The 21303-nt window shown below is 38.7% G+C and overlaps 1 long non-coding RNA gene across 1 annotated transcript; it reads left to right on the forward strand.

Moving 5' to 3' along the window:
- Positions 235–2124, forward strand: LOC110437482. The gene is made up of 2 exons (XR_002455536.1): positions 235–905; positions 1772–2124. It is a non-coding gene; the product is annotated as an uncharacterized LOC110437482 (long non-coding RNA).

Consider the following 21303-nt stretch of genomic DNA (forward strand, 5'->3'; position numbering starts at 1 on the left):
TAGTTCCCGCGCACACTAAAATTTGGAATCCCGTGCACACCAAAGATTGGAATCCCACGTGCACCTTCGTGTATAGCTAAAAAGCAAGAAAATATATAAAAATTAGGTGTTGAGCCCAATAGCCCAACTGTCTTTTGATACTGGCCTGTTCGGCCCACAAATTTATAGCCATTGATTTACGATCGGATGGATAGAAATACGCCCATGCCTAATATATAAGAACTTGGCTATCGAAACCCTAGCCACAATTCCCTTTCCTCAGCCACCGCACCCCATCTCCCACTCTGAGCTGCACCCTATCTCCCGGTCCTAGCACTCTAGCAGTGAGGGAGGAGAGCATGGTGGCCATGGTTGGCAGCGCATCGAGTAGAGTGGCCGGCCTCCTTAGCGATGGTGGCGTGAAGGGTCGGCGGCTCGGCTAGGGCGGCGCGAGGGTTCACCATTCCAAGCCTCGTCCACACCATCTATGATGACAGGATGATGCTTGTAGCGCTGACGGCTCCCTCAGTGATGGTTTTGCAGGTTCTGGAAGACGGATCCGGCTGTGGTGAGGTGGCACCGGCGAGCACAGCCCAGATCCACACGAGAGAAGGCCGGACCTGCGCTAGGAAGTTTCCAACTCGGCTCCTTCATCCTTAAGGCCATCACCATCAATGGCTCTGGCAAGATCCATGGCGCATTCATGGCTTTGAGGGCCCAGTGTTGCAGGTTGCGGGCGTGTGGATGCTGCCCCAGTGGACGTGAAGATTGTCCAGTGTGCTTCGGCATGGCACCATAGTCCAGGTCTTTGACTTCATCTGCAACACCAGCACAATCAGTAACTGCAAGTGAAGGGCTCCCGTTCATTTCTGCAAGCCATTTGGACTAGCTATGCATTTTTTTGAACATGCACGCCATGGAAAGTGGTGAGGCTACAGACTAGCAGTGACCCTCTGTTATACTTTTTAATGTTATATCGACAAGATAACATGTGTATATAGTTGCAAACAGTAAACTTCGTGATAGTGTTCAGATAGACAAAAGATAATCATAGTAGACACTACTGCCCTGTAAGTGAGAAACAAGCTAACACCATGGATTGAACTGTCAGCAAGCTTTTCCTTGAAAGCTACTATTTTAGAAATTTAAATACTATTGCAAACTGAATTTATGTGCTAAAATTGCAACACTAAAGCTACTGCTTTTACGTGAGATGGATATATTCTGCATCTTGAATTGTAGATAGCTTAGTAAAAACAAATTTCATTTTCTTTGTTTGGTTGCTTCATGACTAGAAGAATTACTTGATTTGTGTTGTATGGTCATTCTATAGAGGGCAACATAGATCGATGGCCTGTTTTATGTATATGTACATTTATTAATTGTTTCACCACCTGAATTTGTTGCAGTTCAGAGTTCAGATAGTAACGATCAAATCTGATGTGCTATTAGTTCAGCATTGTACCTACTGCTTTCTGATTTTTTTCTAAGTGAATGTGCTTTGATTTTACCCCAAGCTGAATGTCATCTTCACATATATGTTACTTGATCCCGGCGCCAAGTATATGTGTCTCTATGCTTCTCTAAAATAATCTGCATGCTTTTTTCATGAATTGCAAAGTCATCCACCTACACCATGGCAGCTAGTAGGGGGGAAATCATATACTATTTAGATAACAGTTCTAGTGACTGCTACAAATTGCTTTTTAGCACTTGACTGCATAACCAGTATCATATTACAAGTTCTGCACTTCGTATTATATATCTACTAGCTGGTGTCTACTAATTGCAGGCATGAATAACGAGTTTGTCTGCAGCGACTGCAAGCTGTCTTCAGTGGCGCAGGGTGGCCACAGAAACGTGTCCAGCGGCTGCAAGCTGCCTTCAGTGCTGCAGGGTGACCACAGAAATAGCTGGAACAAATTAACTTGTTTAGTGAACAAATATAGCTAGTACTGTATGTTAGTTTATGGAGCCATTTTGTATGCCCATTTATGATACATATATGAAATGTTATGTTTGGAGCACCCATTATGTATGGTCATTATTGTGTAATTAGTAATTGTTATTATATTGTTTGTGACTGTTTTTTAAATGGGTCAGCCCAGCTTTGATTGTAACAATATTGGGCTTAAAGGAAGAAAATGCCGATTTGTAACTAGGCCAAGAAGTTTTGCACAACATGTGGGCCAACTAGGTTGGTCCTAATTAATGAGAAAAGCCCATTCCTAATGGGTCAAATGTTTTCTGCCACGTCATTAGCCATGTCATCATATATGTGATGTTACTCTATTCGATTTGTTATGACGATTTAGTCTCGTCATTGTATCAATGACATGAGAACTATTGTCACTGTATCAGTGACGAAGTCCTCTGGTGGTCATAGAAGGTGATTAGTGACCCACCTTCTGTGACGACAGTCACTTCGTCACTACAGGCAGGTAGTGACAGGAAACAGGCTGTATTCGTCATAATCTAGTTGTCATAGAAGCCTAGAATTCTTGTAGTGAGGAGTAGAATACTTTTGGGTGGTTCTGGAGATGGAAATTAGTGGATATATGTGGATGCGTACTTCCAGAGTAGAAGCAGCATGTGTGATTGAACGTGCAAGTGAATCTTGATTTAACCACATGACAAGCTCCTAAGGGTCTACACAGCTTGACCACACTCAATGCTCATAAGCAGTAAAAAGTAAATGTGTAGCTCAAGGTCTAGCAAGCATATATATATGGCTGTGGTAGGAATTTAAACTCTCATCATACAGAAACTCATCATATGATATTTAAAAGTTTTTCGAAGATAAAATTCTCCAAAATTCTAGCATCTCAAGGAACAGATAAACAGCAGCTCAACTTTCTCATATCATATCGTTAACAACTTAGACTTCAGATCAAGTTCTCTTCCCACCAGTTCAGGTTTAGGGCAAGCTTTAAATTATAACAGTTATGTCTAAACTTGAGAGCAAACTTCAAATTCGAAAATTTAGGCAGAGCAACTATTCATTATATCCATGCTAGAGTTCTATTAAGACTCAGTTTAGCATAGCCACTTTATTTATTTATTAAGCAAACTAAGCAAAGATATATATATAAGCACAAAATCTTTATTTGGTTTTTTTATGATTATGTATATTTTTATTTTAGTATAGTATAAGTATAAATGTAGATAGAAATACTTAGCGGGATAAATGGAGGTGCTCTCCCCAAGCTGAATTTTGACGTAATTTCTTTTAATGTAGCTAGCAGGTGGCAGAGGTGTATTTGAATGTCGGCAGCACCCTGACAGTGATTAGAGTGTCCTCTGTCTGCTAGTCTTCTTGATCCTTGAATTCTATGGAGCTCAAATAGACAACAACGCTTTGTGGAACTGATTAGGTGTTACCATAAATATCTAGCTTTTATCATGTTGAGCTCCCTCAATAAATGCTACTTTCTTTGGTAGGATCACAATTTTATTTTTATATTTTTATTTTTATAGAGCAGAACAATATTTTTATTATTTTTTGTGCCACCACAGTGAATGTACTTATGGGTTTTATGCCACTTGTATACTCACATGGGGCTTACTGGTTTTAACATTTTTTATTTTCTTTCTAGGATAGTATGAACATAATTAACTAAGCAAACTATTTTAAATAATTGAAAGGAAAAGGATAACTACGAAGTTTACCTCTTGGCAAGGCGTTCGGTGTTTTTAAGTCCTCCGTACGGGACTCTTTGTTTTCTCAGTCGTCCTGGGATTCGCTGGATGGCGTAGTCGGTGGTTCCGGCGGCGCCTCCTATTCGTGTACAACTACCTTCTCTCTCCACTCCTGACTCGGTGCTACGGTCTCCTTAGGACAATTCTGTTCAAGCTGTATGTCTTTAGACCTTACCACTTTTCCTTCGTAGTCTGCCCATCCATCCTTGATGATTTGCCTCCTCTGGTTGCGGTTGCGCCGTCTTCTTCTTATCCTGACCTGCTTAGAGTCTTCAACTATATAGTTAGGGTTAGTAAAATAGCGGTGTACCTTCTGAGAGGGAAAGTGCATGTGGACTTCTCTGGTTCTAATGTAGATGATTGCTTTAACGGTTCTGAGGAACGGTCTCCCAAGGATGATGGGTCGATCGTACTCGTCTTCTCCTATGTCAATAACCTGAAAGTCTCTATGGACAAAATGATCATCTTTTTTGACAGGGACATCAGTTACTATACCTTCAACCTTTCGAAATGTCTGATCTACCATCTGGAGCTGAATGTATGTCAGTTTTAGGGGCATGGTTCCGAACAAAAGCCGATAGGTGACTGCGGCCATTATGTTGACACCCGATCCGGTGTCGCAAAGTGTCTTGTAGAAGTTGAATCCATTAATGGAGCACTAGATACTTGGTATACCTGGGTCGTCCTTCTTTGGCAGGAACGGTGACTTAAGTCGATGATCTTGACCTCCGTGAACTAGAGTGACCATCTTAGCTGACACGGTCCACACTTTCTTATTCCTGTTCCTCCTGTTGGTCCTCTTCCATGGTTCTTGTCGGGATTGCTCTAGGATTTGTGTAGTCTTGTTCTTGAAGGAAAACATCTCCTTCCTTCCTTCGATGTAGAAACTGACCTTGGCAGGACTAGCGTAGATGACAGCTCCCGAGGTGTTCACAAATGGCCTCCCTAGGATGACGGGTGCCCTCTCATCATTACTGGTCTCTATCCCCACGAAGTCTGCTAGGGCGTACAAGGTACCAACTCGGACACAGAGGTTCTTCAATATTCCCTTGGGGAAACTTAGCGTCCGATCTGCAAGCTGCAAACACATGGTTGTTTCTAGTAAGGGATATGTAAAGAATTGTTCATAGAGTACCCTAGGCATAATGTTGACGCTGGAGCCAAAGTCGCAGAGTGCTTCTGGGAAGTCCACCATGCCGATGGAGATCGGGATGATGGGGCGTCCAGAGCCTCTCTTGACCGGCAGAAGGCCAGTAGTAACTTCTGCAACGAGGTTACTCCAGTAGTTACCTGTATCAAACATGTCTACAAGATTTGCAGATTCTAATCCTTCCGGTTGTGATGGTATACTGGGGTTAGAAGCAGGAACAGTAGCAGCTATTTGATTTAACAGAGATACAATCATTTTATTAAAGCTAATTTGATTCTTGTTGGCAGTAGAGAAATTATCCATTCTATTATTTATATTTTCTAACATTTTATGATTAGATGCCAATTTCTTAGATAGGTTATCCATTAGCTTTCCTTGATTAGACACTAACTCTCTCAGATTACCTTGATAATTACCGGAGTAGTTAGGCCTCTGTTGATTCCAACCTTGATTTTGCTGAGGACGGTTGTAGTAATTGTTGTTGTTGTTGTTGATGATGTAATTCGCGTCCTCAAGCATCTCAGGGCAGTGATTGCCTGAGTGTCTAGTATCTCCACACTCCTCACAAGTTATGTGAGAGTCGTAGACGTGCATGACATCTTTCTTATCTCCAGCTCTATCATCGAGCTTCTTCATGAGCAGGTCTAGCTTGGCAAACAGCATGTCTACCTCCTTGAGCTGGTGCATACCTCCACCTCTCTTGCGTGTCTGGGTCCTTTCTTCATTCCAGCCTTGGTTGGACGCCATCTTCTCCACAAGAGCTGTGGCTAGTGGTATGGTGAGGGATAGGAATGCTCCTCCAGCTGCAGCATCCATGGTCTCACGGGAACTATTGCCGAGCCCATGATAAAACGTCTACATCAGTAGCCAGCTCTCCATTCCATGATGGGGACATTCTAGGATATAGTCTTGGAAGCGCTCCCATGCTTCTAGAACGGATTCATCATGTTGTTGTTGAAAACTTGTAATTTTCCCACGGAGAGCATTGGTCTTGCCCATGGGAAAGAACTTAGCCAGAAAGTTCGTGGAGCAGAGTGCCCACGTAGTATTCTTCTCCTTTGTAGTGTAGAACCACTGCTTTGCTCTCCCAAACAGCGAGAATGCGAAGAGGCGAAGTAGTATAGCATCACTGGGGACTCCTGACATGGTGAATGTGCTGCAAATCTTCAGGAAGTGTTGGGGATGAGCACTAGCATCTTCGTGAGCCTTTCCACAGAACTAGTTGGTTTGCACCATGTTGATGAGCCCAGGCTTGAGCTCAAAGTTGCCATCGATCTCTGCAGCAGGTCCAGTGTGGATGTTGTCCATAGTGGGAGCCGAGAACTCGCAGATCGATTTGTTCACCATAACTTCAAACTCTGAAGACAAGTTCCGGGTGAAACTTTGGTGATCTTCTTGATTGGATGAAGCTTCGTGCTGATGTGTTGACAATCTCCTATTGAGCTTAGCTCTTATTTTTTTGAATAATGCTTCGAGATTGTCAACAAAATTTCCTGGAACATGTCTTCTATTCATACATTGCCCTGGATACAAAAAATCAAAATAGAAAAATAGGGGTAAAACTGTATGAGAGAATTGATAATCTCGATCATATTAGTGATACGAATAATGTCTCGAAATTCCGTATTCATTCCTTATTAGTAATCAACCTTCCCCGGCAACGGCGCCAAAAATTCTTGTTGGGCATTCTTAACATCATTACCAAAAGTAGACTTAGTTTTCTAATTCTGATAACGGCGCCAAAAATGCCAAACCTATCTAGCATTAATACCGATGTAGCATTTTAACCGGGAAGTATTCTAGGTATCGTTATTTATATTTTTACCACTCGGAAGGGATTGATTATCATCAATGTTCATTATGGAATGGAATATAGAATTGAGTATCTATCATTGCATGTGTAATAGAGAGCATTTATCTATCTCTTTCATATAGGGATAAATGTCACATAAAAGATAGATAAAGTATGAATGGTGACAAAGATAATTAATGTGATCAGCATAACTAGCCACATATAATAATGATAAGCATCTCAACAGATATTCTAGCAATTCATTAGCATAGAATTAGAATGAAGTACAAGAATATTTCCTAAGTTATTCTTAACTATAAAGTCTAGCATATCATAGTTAGTGCAATTATATTTGGAAATCATTGCGAGACAGGACTACGCCCATGCATAGTGATATTATCAAGAAAGATGAGAAACATAGCAATCACTCCCCTGTAATAATGTTGCTCTACCTACCCTATACACGAGAGGGGGACTATATAATAATCAATGGAGCTGTCGCTACCATGAACTACCCCGCGATCCGGCATATAGGGTACAATCGCAGATAAATACGGTATAGGCACCACGCCTACACAATACTTATCATTCACCCACTGTACACATGGATAAATGCTATACGATCCTAAACATGTATATAATTCCAATCTAAGCTAAGCATATAACTATGATAAACTAAGAACAATATAATTGCAAATATAAACAAGTAGAGCAAAGTCATAATGAATATATTGAAGTAGAACAAAGTTATATTCATAATATTGAAGAACAATGATGAACAAATGAAGAACAGTAGAGGAATTACCAAGAATCCTCTTGACAAATCCGGAAACCAATCGAAGATTCACTCCTTCTAGTTCTAATCCTATGTAGCTATGCTAAACTAGAGATCTAGTTGATGTGGTGGCTCTAGGGCTTGATCAGAGACTTTTTCTCCCGAGATGGATGAATGGATTAGGCTTTCTCCGGTCCTCTCCTCCAGGGTTCAGGGGGTCTGCTTATATAGTCCTTCCAAATGAATATGGGTCATCGGATCAAACCGACCTTAATCGCACGAATTTCATTAATCCCTTAAGTCGGTGGAGCATGATCCGCGAGGCGGAGCCTGATTGGCTCTCAGGCCAGGGCGGGCGCCCTGCCCCTAGGTCCACTCGTTCCTATGGCTTCTGGACTCTTCTAGATGTTGGATATTTCCGCGGCACGTTAATATCTCTATGTAAACCCGACGTGTGGGCCTTTCCTCCATATTTCCTGATAACCCCCTACAGAAATAGACAAACACCAAAACTCGTGGAATTCTGTCAGATAAAACCCTAAGTCTGTGTGTCGGGTGCATTTGGATCCTTTTCTCTATTTATTTTTTGATTATATTTATACTTAAGGACTGTCAACAGGGGCTAATGTTGACCTCAGGCTGTGATGTACCTTGCTCTTTCATCGTTTGACTCAGTGCTTCTTGTACTTTCCTTTTAATCTCTGCCTGCATCCATTCTTCACGAGATTTCTTGCGCTCTTGTGACTGTATAACAAAACCTTCTAGCTGGTGGATCCGCTCTGCCTCCTCGTCCTTCTTTCTGTGGTGGCTTCTATAGGTTTCTTGATCAACTTCGAATGAATGCAGCCACGGAACTGCCCCATAGCCTCTCGTATGCCCACCATGCTCAGGATTTTCAAGCGCGTACGTGAGTTCATCCTTCTCCCTATTAGGCCTGAACTCACCAGACTAAACCGCCTCTCATGCACAGACTAGTCTCTCTGCTACTCTAGAGATTTCTTGGCCCCAAACTAGTGCTCCGGTGTCTAGGTCCACGCTTCCCCCATGACCATAGAACCAATGCTTTGAGCGCTCCCTCCAATTCTTTGCTATTGTCTCAGGTGTGACCCCCTAGCAAGCATCCCCTGTTCCATTCGGTCCCACGTGGGAACGACACTCTTATAACCATCTGATCCCATATGATGGTGGTATGTCTTTTTACTTGCATTCTCTTGGTTCCTCATGGCTCGTTCCTCGCCCTCTTCTCCTATTTTGTATTGCACGAAGTCATCCCAGAAGGCCCTCAGCTTTACATTTTGCTTGAGGTTATTGTATAAAGTCTTCTTCTAATTCTAGAACAGTACCACCATCTTCTTTATAGTCCAGTCATAAATTCGCGCCTTCAACTCTTCATCATTGGTGTCGAAGGAGAAAACCACCATGACGGCTTTCCAAACTAACTCCTTGTCATGATCAAAGACAAAACTAATTTTAGGAGCACCTCGCTTCTCTCTCCATTCACGAGCACTGGTCGGTATTTGGTCTCTCACAAGGTAACCACAGTGATCGACATATTTAGTTGCATGTTCACCAAGTGGTCTGCCTGTAGCTATCTCAAACTCGGATATTACATAGCGGACCTCCAATGGCTTCTTTGGCCCTTGTGGAGGTATACTACTCCCCGTAGACGTCAATCCAAAGGGCTACACGTAGATATAGAAACAAAAATACTAAAATAATAACCAAGTAAGTCTAAAACCTAATGTAAGAGATGATGCATTATATATGTTTACATTTACATAACTTGCTGGTATTTCCTTCTTATTGCACGATGAGTTGTTGCTCAGGCGCATTGCCCTCTTGATGCTCATAAGCAAAGTACTGACTACCATCGTCGATTATATTTCTCATGGCATCTTCCATATATATATAAGACTATATAAGATAAGAAAACAATAATACTAGAATAATACTAGGATAATATACTAAAAAAATAATACTAAAAAATAATGCTAAAATACTAGTACAAACAATAATATATACAAAACACTAGAAAATAAAATATATATTAGATACTTATATACTACTACTAGTACTAATACAAACGAAAGTGCTCGGAGTGCTCCAAACTAAAAAAATAATACTAGAATCTTTTAAGCCAAGTAATATACTAGAATAATACTAGGATAATATATAAAAAATAATACTAGAATAATAGTACAAGCAATAATATATACAAAATATTAGAAAATAAAATATATATTAGAGACTTATATACTACTACTAGTACTACTACAAACGAAAGTGCTGGAGTGCTCCAAACTAAAAAATAATACTAGAATCTTTTAACCCAAGTAATATACTAGAATAATACTAGGATAATATATAAAAAATAATACTAGAATAATAGTACAAGCAATAATATATACAAAATATTAGAAAATAAAATATATATTAGAGACTTATATACTACTACTAGTACTACTACAAACGAAAGTGCTGGAGTGCTCCAAACTAAAAAATAATACTAGAATCTTTTAAGCCAAGTAATATACTAGAATAATAATAGGATAATATACTAAAAAATAATATAAAAAATAATACTAGAATAATAAGTACAAACAATAATATATACAAAACACTAGAAAATAAAATATATATTAGAGACTTATATACTACTACTAGTACTACTACAACCGAAATTACTCGCAAACTAAAAAATAATACTATAATCTTTTAAGCAAGTAATATACTAGAATAATACTAGGATAATATACTAAAAATAATACTAGAATAATAGTACAAACAATAATATATACAAAATAATAGAAAATAAAATATATATTAGAGACTTATATACTACTACTAGTACTACTACATATGAAAGTGCTCGAGTGCTCAAAACTAAAAAGTAATATTAGAATAATATATTAAAAACAATACTAGATTAATAATACAAACAATAATATATACAAAACACTATATATATATATATATATACTTAATAATTATGCTAGCATGCATTATTTTTTAGTGTATATATATACTTAATATATATACAAAACACTATAATCATGTAATATATATATACGAGAAAACACTAGAATCATATATATATATATATACTTAATAATTAGGGTAGCATTCATTATTTTTTAGTGTATATATACACTTCATATATATACAAAACACTATAATCATATATATATATATATATATACAAAACACTAAAATCATATTCCAAAGTTTATATATATATATATATATATATATATATATATAATTCATAATAACATGCATTTTTTAGTGTAACTGCTCGGCATATAATTCATAACATCCATTCATTATTTTTTAGTATATATATATATATGTATAAAAACTGTTGTGCCACATGCATATTAGTGGAGATGAACGATCTAGTACGTAGGGGGTGGAGTTCGGTGGACAGCACTATGGTGGAGGCCGCTGCGGCGGCGCTGGTGGCGGAGATGGTCGCGACGGCGCTGGTGAAGGTCGCGGCGACGCTAGAGACGAACGGCGCAGGGCACGAAGACGAACGGCGGCGGTGCTGGTGGAGACGAGGCGGCGGCAAGGGCTCTGCTCGAAGAAGATGAAGGAACTGTTCGGATCAAGGACGCCTGTGTGCTTTTATAGGGGCGGACCCTTTAGCGCCAGTCCGTAGTTGAAACCGGTGCTAAAGGGTCTTTAACACCGGCTGGTGGCACGCACTAGTGTTAAAAGGTGACCCTTTTAGCACCGGCGCGTGTCACCATACGGTGCTAAAGAGACCCTTTAGCACCGGTTTTAGCTACGGGCCTGTGCTACAGAGTCCTTAGGCGGGCTCAGGCGGGGTCCTAAAATTTCGAGGACCCTTTAGCACCGGTTCCAACATGGACCAGTGCTAAAGGGCATGTGATCCTGTTTTTAGGTTTAGCTTTTTAAACTGTTTATATATATGCTAAACATTATTAATTGTATAGTAAATTAAATATTTTGCATAATATTTTTTAAAAAGTGTCATGTATTGTATTTTTCCTTAATGTACACATAAAAAATTTTAACCTTAAATATCTTAGTGTATTTTTTAAATTTTCAATAAGTTTGTAACTAATGTTTAATATTTTGTTAATGCAAAAATATATTATTTTCCAATAAATTTTAAAAAACTATATCCAATCAACAGAAAATCTATTTTCACATCATATTGATGTTGAATTTTTTATTTTTGTCATTTATAACTCAGAATGCGAGTATGGTACAATTTTCATCAAATAAAAAAAATCTATTTATCATATAAAAATATAGATCTTGATGAATACACACTTTGACCGAACCCTAGATGGTCCCAAATGGAAAAGTCATGAATACAAAGTTTGTTACACTCATCAAGTTCTACATTTGGTCTAATGGTCAACATTTCACTTGGAAAAGTTTGAACCACTCAATTTTGAATTTTGAAATGTAGACACACACCGGTTTTTCGAACCCTAAATGTTCTCGACTGGAAAATTCTTCAATATCAATATTGTTCAACTCATCAAGATCTACATTTAATATATAGAGCATTTTTGCATTTGACAAAGTGTTGGGAAGGTGTGGTTGAAAATCCACAACTCACATATAGTTCCATATAGTTTGTGTGAGATTCAAGATTTGGTGGGTATTGTTTACTTTTCTCAAATGGAAAAATTGTCTATATAAAAAGTTTGGATCTTGATGATCTCTAACAACTTGGTATTCAAATGTGTTTTATTTTAAGTAATTTAGTTTGTCATTTGACCAAAACCCTTCTTTGATTTTAAACACATGTGCCTTAGATTGGCTCAAATTTATCCAAATGGAAAAAAGACAATATATCAAATGTAGATCTTGATGATCTCTAACAACTTTGTATTCAAAATTTTTTCATTTCAAGTCATCAAATGAGTCATTTAACCATGTTTGACCAAAGTCAAAGCATTGGTTTTTAGAAACACACACTTTGACCGAACCCTAGATGGTCCCAAATAGAAAAGTCATGAATACAAAGTTTGTTACACTCGTCAAGTTCTACATTTTGTCTAATGGTCAACTTTTCATTTGGAAAAGTTTAGACCACTCAATTTTGAATTTTGAAAGAATTCATGGCCACGCACCGGTTTTCAGAACCCTAGATGATCTCGACTCGAGAAGTCATCAATACCAATATTGTTCCACTCATCAAGATCTACATTTAGCATATAGACCATTTTTGTATTTGACAAAGTGTTGGGAAGGTGTAGTTGAAAATCCACAATTCTCACATATAGTTTCATATAGTTTGTGAGGGATTCAAGATTTGGTGGGTATTGTTTAATTTTCCCAAATGGAAAAATTATCAATATAAAAAGTTTGGATCTTGATGATGTCTAACAACTTGGTATTCAAATGTTTTTTATTTTAAGTAATTTAGTTTGTCATTTGACCAAGTTTGACCAAAACCTGTCTTGGTTTTTAAACACATGTGCCTAGGATTGGCTAAAATTTATCCAAAATGTAAAATAGACAATCTTTCAAATGTAGATCTTGATGATCTCTAACAACTTTGTATTCAAATTTTTTTCATTTCAAGTCATCAAATGGGTCATTTGACAATGTTTGACCAAAGTCAAAGCATTGGTTTTTGGAAACACACACTTTGACCGAACTCTAGATGATCCCAAATGGAAAAGTCATGAATACAAAGTTTGTTACACACTTCAAGTTCTACATTTGGTTTAATGGTCAACTTTTCATTTGGAAAAGTTTGGACCACACAATTTTGAATTTTGAAAGAATTCATAGACACGCACCGGTTTTCGGAACCCTAGATAGTCTCGACTAGAAAAGTCATGAATACCAATATTGTTTCACTCATCAAGATATACATTTAATATATAGACCATTTTAATATTTGACAAAGTTTTGGGAAGGTGTAGTTGAAAATCCATAATTCTCACATATAGTTTCTTATAGTTGTGTGAGATTCAAGATTTGGTAGGTATTGTTTACTTAAAATTTCTCAAATGGAAAAATTGTCTATATAAAACGTTTGGATCTTGATGATCTGTAACAACTTGGTATTCAAATGTTTTTCATTTTAAGTAATTTAGTTTGTCATTTGACCAAGTTTGACCAAAACCCATCTTGGATTTTAAGCACATGTGCCTAGGATTGGCTCAAATTTATCCAAATGGAAAAATAGACAATATATCAAATGTAGATCTTGATGATCTCTAACAACTTTGTATTCAAAATTGTTTCATTTCAAGTCATCAAATGGATTATTTGACCAAGTTTGAACAAAGTCAAAGCATTGGTTTTAAGATACACACACTTTGACCGAACCCTAGATGGTCCCCAATGGAAAAGTCATGAATACAAAGTTTTGTTGCACTCATCAAGTTCTACATTTGATCTAATGGTCAACTTTTCACTTGGAAAACTTTGGACCACTCAATTTTGAATTTTGAATGAATTCATAGCCACGCACCGGTTTTTGGAACCCTATGTGGTCTCGATTGGAAAAGTCATGAATACCAATATTGTTGCACTCATCAAGATCTACATTTAATATATAGACCATTTTTGCATTTGACAAAGTGTTGGGAAGGTGTAGTCGAAAATCCACAATTCTCACATATAGTTTCATATAGTTTGTGTGAGATTCAAGATTTGGTGTGCATTGTTTACTTTTCTCAAATGGAAAAATTGTCTATATAAAAATTTTAGATCTTGATGATCTCTAACAACTTGGTATTCAATATTTTTTTATTTTAAGTAATTTAGTTTATCATTTGTCCCAGTTTGACCAAAACCCGTCTTGGATTTTAAACACATGTGCCTAGGATTGGCTCAAATTTATCCAAATGAAAAATAGACAATATATCAAATGTAGATCTTGATGATCTCTAACAACTTTGTATTCAAAATTTGTTCATTTCAAGTCATCAAATGGGTCATTTGACCATGTTTGACCAAAGTCAAAGCATTGGTTTTTAGAAACACACACTTTGACCGAACCCTAGATGGTCCCAAATGGAAAAGTCATGAATACAAAGTTCTTTACACTCATCAAGTTCTACATATGGTCTAATGGTCAACTTTTCATTTGAAAAAGTTTGGACCACTCAAATTTGAATTTTGAAAGAATTCATAGCCACGCACCGGTTTTCGGAACCCTAGATGGTCTTGACTCGAAAAGTCATGAATACCAATATTGTTCCACTCATCAAGATCTACATTTAATATATAGACCATTTTTGCATTTTACAAAGTGTTGCGAAGGTGTAGTTGAATATCCACAATTCTCACATATAGTTTCATATTGTTGTGTGAGATTCTGGATTTGTGGGTATTGTTTACTTAAAATTTCTCACAATGGAAAAATTGTCTATATAAAAAGTTTGGATCTTGATGACCTCTAACAACTTGGTATTCAAATGTTTTTCATTTTAAGTAATTTAGTTTCTCATTTGACCAAGTTTGACCAAAACCCATCTTGGATTTTAAACACATGTGCCTAGGATTGGCTCAAATTTATCCAAATGGAAAAAATAGAAAATATGTCAAATGTGGATCTTGATGATCTCTAACAACTTTGTATTCTAAATTTTTTCATTTCAAGTCATCGAATGGGTCATTTGACCAAGTTTGACCAAAGTCAAAGCATTGGTTTTATCAAACACACATTTTGACCGTACCCTAGATTGTCCCAAATGGAAAAGTCGTGAACACAAAGTTTTGTTACACTCATCAAGTTCTACATTTGGTCTAATGGTCAACTTTTCACTTGAAAAAGTTTGGACCACTCAATTTTGAATTTTGAAAGAATTCATAGCCACGCACCGGTTTTCGGAACCCTAGATGGTCTCGACTGGAAATGTCATAAATACCAAAATTGTTCCAATCATCAAGATCTACATTTAATATATAGACCATTTTTGCATTTAACAAAGTGTTGGGAAGGTGTAGTTGAAAATCCACAATTCTCACATACAGTTTCATATAGTTTGTGTGAGATTTAAGATTTGGTGGGTATTGTTTACTTAAACTTTCTCAAATAGAAAAAATGCCTATATAAAAAGTTTGGATCTTGATGATGTCTAACAACTTGGTATTCAAATGTTTTTTATTTTAAGTAATTTAGTTTGTCATTTGACCAAGTTTGACAAAAACCCATCTTGGATTTTAAACACATGAGCCTAGGATTGGCTCAAATTTATCCAATTGGAAAATTAGACAATATATCAAATGTGGATCTTGATGATCTCTAACAACTTTGTATTCAAATCATAGCTTAAATTTTATTTAATTTGGCTTAGTTTTAATTTTAGGCAATTATTAAATAATTTACAAAAATAAATAAAATAAATTATAAGGTAGAAACATCACTACAAGCTTTTCGGTCTAATGCAACATCGAAGAATTGCAACCTAGAAAATTTGGTTGCTAGAGATCGTTGTATTATAACCATTCTAAAAAATGGTAGCGATACATGCCTTTAATACAACGATTTTCAAGATGTTGCAAAGCTCTGTTGCATTTGGTGGACGATATTGCAATGGTGAAAAATGGTTGTAGTAGAATTGATTTTGGTTGCAATTGTGTGGTAGTACTGCAACTACATTTACGTTAGTTGCATTTGGTTTTGACTATTGCTACGGTTTCTTTATGTTGCATAAAATTTGACAAGCGTTGCAAATGCTAGATGCTTAATGCAACGAAAACTCTTGGAGGCGAAGCAAAAGTGGGGGTCAATTGCAACCTTTTTTTTGCAGTTGCAATATACTTGATATTGTTGCAAGTGCTAAATTTTATTGCAACGAGATCTCTGGGGTCGAAGCGAAAATTGTGTTCAAGTGCAATGCTTATTGTTTGTTGCAATATACTTTGATAATTGCAACGAGAACTAGAAGGCGAGGCTGATTTGGATTAGGCCTTATCACAGGCCATACATGCAGCGAGCCAGGCACCCGCCAGGTCAAGGCCTGCTGCGGCTGCAGGCTTCAGTGCTGGCCAATCTGGGCCATTTGGCCGGTCCGGGCAGGAGGAAAGATGTGGTGGGCCGCTGTTACCAGTTTGCTAGGCCTACATGTCCCAATCTGCAGAAAAGGTCGATGGGCGACGGCGTGCTCCAAAGGTGCTCGACGAAAAGCAAGGCATGGCGCGTGCTGGTGCTGTGCGTGAGTGTGCGTTGGCCTGAGTAGGGCTATGCTTCATGAAAGTGCTGGTGCGTGTCCTTGGGCGCGGTGTCTGCGGCGAGGCCACGGTGGCCGCGAGTGGCGCGGCGACACCGTGCCGATCAAGCCGATGGTGTTGCGTCGATGGCGCGTGGTATGGCTGTGCAGATGTCCGAAGCCGAGCTGCGCGTGTGCTTGCTGGCGTGCTTGGACGGCGGCGGCAAGGTCACGATGGCCGCTGGCTGGTGCGTGTGCTTGCACAGCATGTCCGCGAGGCGTGCATGTGCAAGGCAAGATCACGGTCAAGGCGGCTTGTGTCCGTGTGCTGCACTATGGTGTCCAGGTGCCGGATTGCGACGTGCTGTGTCCGTGTGGTGGCAAAGTTGGACCAACAGAGTGTGAGCTCATGCTTGTGCTTGTGTCCACGTTGATGGCTAATGGGCTGTCTTTGGTGCTCCTAGCAGGCTGACGACAAGGGCGCTGTAGTGCTCATGGCCACGGCATAGTGCACGGCGGCAAGGCCACGGCGTAGTGCACGGCGGCAAGCACATTCCACTACGATTTCTTCATGGAGCTGAAGTGCATAAAAACACGCTCAATTTCTGTAAACAGTTGGGCCAATATCAAAGGTCCAAACTGGCCTCTCAAGAAGGCCGAACACACCTCTTGGCATAAGCTAGAGCACACAAATACAAAGAGAAACATGGCTGTTCCTCCTTTTGACATCTGACCAAAACGATGGCCGGAGACAGTGGTTGATGGTGTTGACTACAATGTTGACGAGGAGGAGGACAAGCCATCGGCCGACGATCTCATGGTGTCAAGGGCGACCAAGAATACTCCGGTGCAGGTGGCCGCCGACTTATGCAATCTGCTAATGAAAATATGTTGTCATATGAACCTCTGTATAGAGGGGCTTTCGATTCTGCCAAGAAAATCTTGATTTTAGATTGCAACTTATAAGTGAAAATACTTAAAACATTTGTCTCGAGAGGTATTCATTAGCATAACGAACATTAAGGTTCCATGCAACGGTTCAAACTTAACCATGTCATCAGTTCAAAAGAAAAAAATAATAAAGTGCGACATATACGTATGAAGGATAAGTGACCCTTCCCATCAAACAGTGCAACAAAAAAATTGTCTTCAAACAAAGAAATCATCTTCTCCATATTCTTCCATGACTGGTGCAATAACCTCAACATCAATGTAGGTGTCATCGTCGTCAGAATCATCGTCACCAATATAGTCATCAACGGGTTCGGGAATTGCTTCGCTACGCACTTGATTAATAATGGCGGTAGAACCAGTTTAAGAATTCCTGACCTTGGCCTGATTCATTCATTTCTTGGATTCTCACATCAAGTGCATCGGCGTCATTTCCTATGTCTGGCATGGAAAACAAATTTCTTGGTCTCACCAAAACAAAAGTAGACCATCCTGGCTTGTTCACGATAGGGACATAAAACACCAGTTCAGCATTTGAAGCAAGAATGTAAGGTTCATCCGAATATCTGAACATGTAAGTAGCAATGTCGATAATACTAAATTTATCCCTATTGTACCCTCTGATTCTGCTGGTACTGGTAGCCGGCACATCATACCAATCACAATGAAACAATATAACTTCTTTTTCTTGTGGGAATTCCAGGGAGATTATATTTCTAGTGACTCCATACCAGGTCATGTTGCCTGTACTTTCATCACCCTTCACAAGGACACTAGAATTTTGTGTCACGAGGCTTTTCTCTATGGCAGCTGTCTGAAATAGCCAATTATTGATGTGCACTCTATTCAACACACGAGCTCGAGGGTCAGGTCCTTGAGAAAGGGCATGCATCAGTTTAGTTGCTTCCCCTTTCTCTTATAGTTTTGCTATCTGCAATTTAAAAATCAAGTTATGCATCTACCAGTTAATTACTACGTCGGTCTGACCATAAAGTGTAATTTAAAAATATAAAATAATACTACATACCTCGATTTCAAACCATCTTACAAAATGCTCCTTGTGTCGTTTTTTAATGTTAATTGAACTATCCCTTGTTAGTTGTGTCTTATGCTCCCTACATCAGAGTGCACCAAATTATTAGTTGACGCCACAAACAAGCAGATAATAGATAAATTTAGTGGTAAAAAATGCGACTTACGCTACCCATTTCCTGGCTTCATCACAATTAGTAATTATGTAGTGCCTCATCTTTTGAAGTTCAACTTTCTCCAAATTATTAAGCTTATTTCCTCTCCTCTTGTTATCAATTTCACTAAATATGCTTAGACCACTTGGAGGCTCATTCACAACTGTATTTTCATGATGATCAGCTCGACTCAGCTTGGTGTCGATGTCGAAGAATCGAGAGCAAAATGTAAGACACTCCTCAGCTATGTAGCATTTAGCTATTGATCCTTCTGGCTGTGCCTTGTTCCTGACATATACTTTAACAGTACGTAGATACCTCTCTACTGGATACATCCATCTGTAACACACTGGCCCTCCTAGTTTAGCCTCTTCAACTAGATGGACCGGCAAATGAATCATTATGTCAAAAAATGCAGGTGGGAAAACCATCTCAAGCTGATAAAGAGTTTCTTTAATTGAACTGTCTAGTTTGTCAAGATCTGCTGGCACCAACTCATTTGAACAAAGTGCACTAAAGAACCTACTGAGCTCAATCAACGGCTTGGCAACATCTTCTGGCAAAATCCTTCTAATGACTAAGGGCAATAGTTTTTGTAGAATAATATGGTAGTCATGAGTTTTGAGTCCAGACACCTTAGATTGGAGCAGAACCCATCACGGATCTTCACTCCTTGAAGAAATTGGCATAAAATCCTCTTGTCATCCTTGTCTAGAGAGTACAACGCTGCTGGCAATGTGTACGTGTCATCATCAATCACAGGATGCTGATCTTGCCTGATCCCAAGATGTTCCATGTCAAGGCGGGCATTCTCGTCGTCCTTACATTTCCCTTCAATTTCAAGCAAAGTCCCTAATATGCTCTCGCATATGTTTTTCTCAATATGCATCACGTCCAAATTATGCCTTATGACCAAAGAAGACTGTTGGGCATTCTTAACGTCACTACCAAAAGGAGACTTAATTTTCTAATTCTGATAACGGCGCCAAAAATGCCAAACCTATCCCTCATGTCACTTAAGCCAAGTTGTCATCCCTAGCATGACATGAGAGACGCGGTATTGAAATATGTAGTTGCTCTTCTAAATAAATAATAAATAAGATTTTCAAGCGCACAGATTAATACCGATGTAGCATTTTAACCGGGAAGTATTACAGGTATCGTTATTTATATTTTTACCACTGGGAAGGGATTGCTAAACATTAATGTTGATTATGGAATGAAATATAGAATTGAGTATCTATCATTGCATGTATAATTGAGAGCATTTATGTGCTTTCGAGCAATTATCTGGGCATAAGATCAACTTCCACAAGAGTGAAATTTTCTGCTATGGTGCAACTAGAGAGATGGAGCTTTTTTATACTAGTCTTTTTGGGTGTAAGGCTGGGGAATATCCCTGTAGATATTTGGGAATCCCAATGCACCATAGACAGCTTCTGAACTCTGATTGGAGAGTAATAGAAGAACGTTTCCAAAAGAAACTCTCTTGCTGGAAAGCGAAATACCTGTCTTATGGCGGAAGACTGGTCTTGCTAAATTCAGTCTGAAGTAGCCTGCCCATGTTTATGATATCTTTCTTCGAGATTCCTAAGGGAGTTCTCAAGAACCTTGACTTTTTTAGATCAAGGTTCTTCTGGTAAGGATCTGCTGATAAGCATAAATATAGACTTGCCAGATGGGACATATTATGTCGTCCTAAGGACCAGGGGGGTCTAGGTATTTTGGACTTACAATTAAAAAATAAATGCTTATTGTCCAAATGGTTGGTAAGTCTACTCAACACAGAGGGCTTATGGCAGTCCCTTTTGTCTAATAAATACCTAGGATCCAAAACCCTTACCCAAGTCAATGCCAAACCCAATGATTCACATTTTTGGAGAGGCCTCATGCGTATTAAAGATGAGGTGCTGGCTAAAGGTTCCTTTGATGTTAGAGACGGAACTAAGACAAGGTTCTAGGATGACACATGGGTGGGAGATAAGCCTCTAAAAGTAAAATACCCTTCCCTTTATAATATAGTACGTGATCGCCACGCTACTGTTTCCAAAGTGTTAACCACTACCCCCCTCAACATCCATTTTCGGAGGGCTCTAGTGGGCAACAACCTATTAGATTGGCTTAATTTAGTAGCACAAATTTCTAATGTGGTTTTGGAGGTGGGGTCGGACTATTTTAGGTGGAGCTTAACCAAATCTGGGTTATTCTCTGTCCGCTCTCTGTATCTCCATCTCATTGATACTCGACCACCTTTTTTCCACAATAAACTCTGAAAAATAAAAATTCCTCTAAAGGTCAAAATGTTTCTTTGGTTCCTACAAAGAGGTGTCGTTCTTACCAAAGACAACCTCGCTAGGAAGAATTGGAAAGGGAGCCAGAAATGTGTCTGTTGTAATATGAATGAGACTATCCAACACTTATTCATTGATTGCCCTTTCACCAAGACGATTTGGAGGATTATTTTCTTTGCTACTAGTTTAAACCCACCTAGGTCTATCAACCACATGTTTGGTACCTGGCTTTGTAATCAAAGTATGAAGCTTAGAGAGGTGATTTGGGTTGGGGTAGCTACCATGTGCTGGGCCATCTGGTCTTGCCGGAATGATGTTATTTTT

The sequence above is a fragment of the Sorghum bicolor genome, chromosome 8 (assembly GCF_000003195.3).
Source record: "Sorghum bicolor cultivar BTx623 chromosome 8, Sorghum_bicolor_NCBIv3, whole genome shotgun sequence".
In the NCBI taxonomy this organism is placed as follows: Eukaryota; Viridiplantae; Streptophyta; class Magnoliopsida; order Poales; family Poaceae; genus Sorghum; species Sorghum bicolor.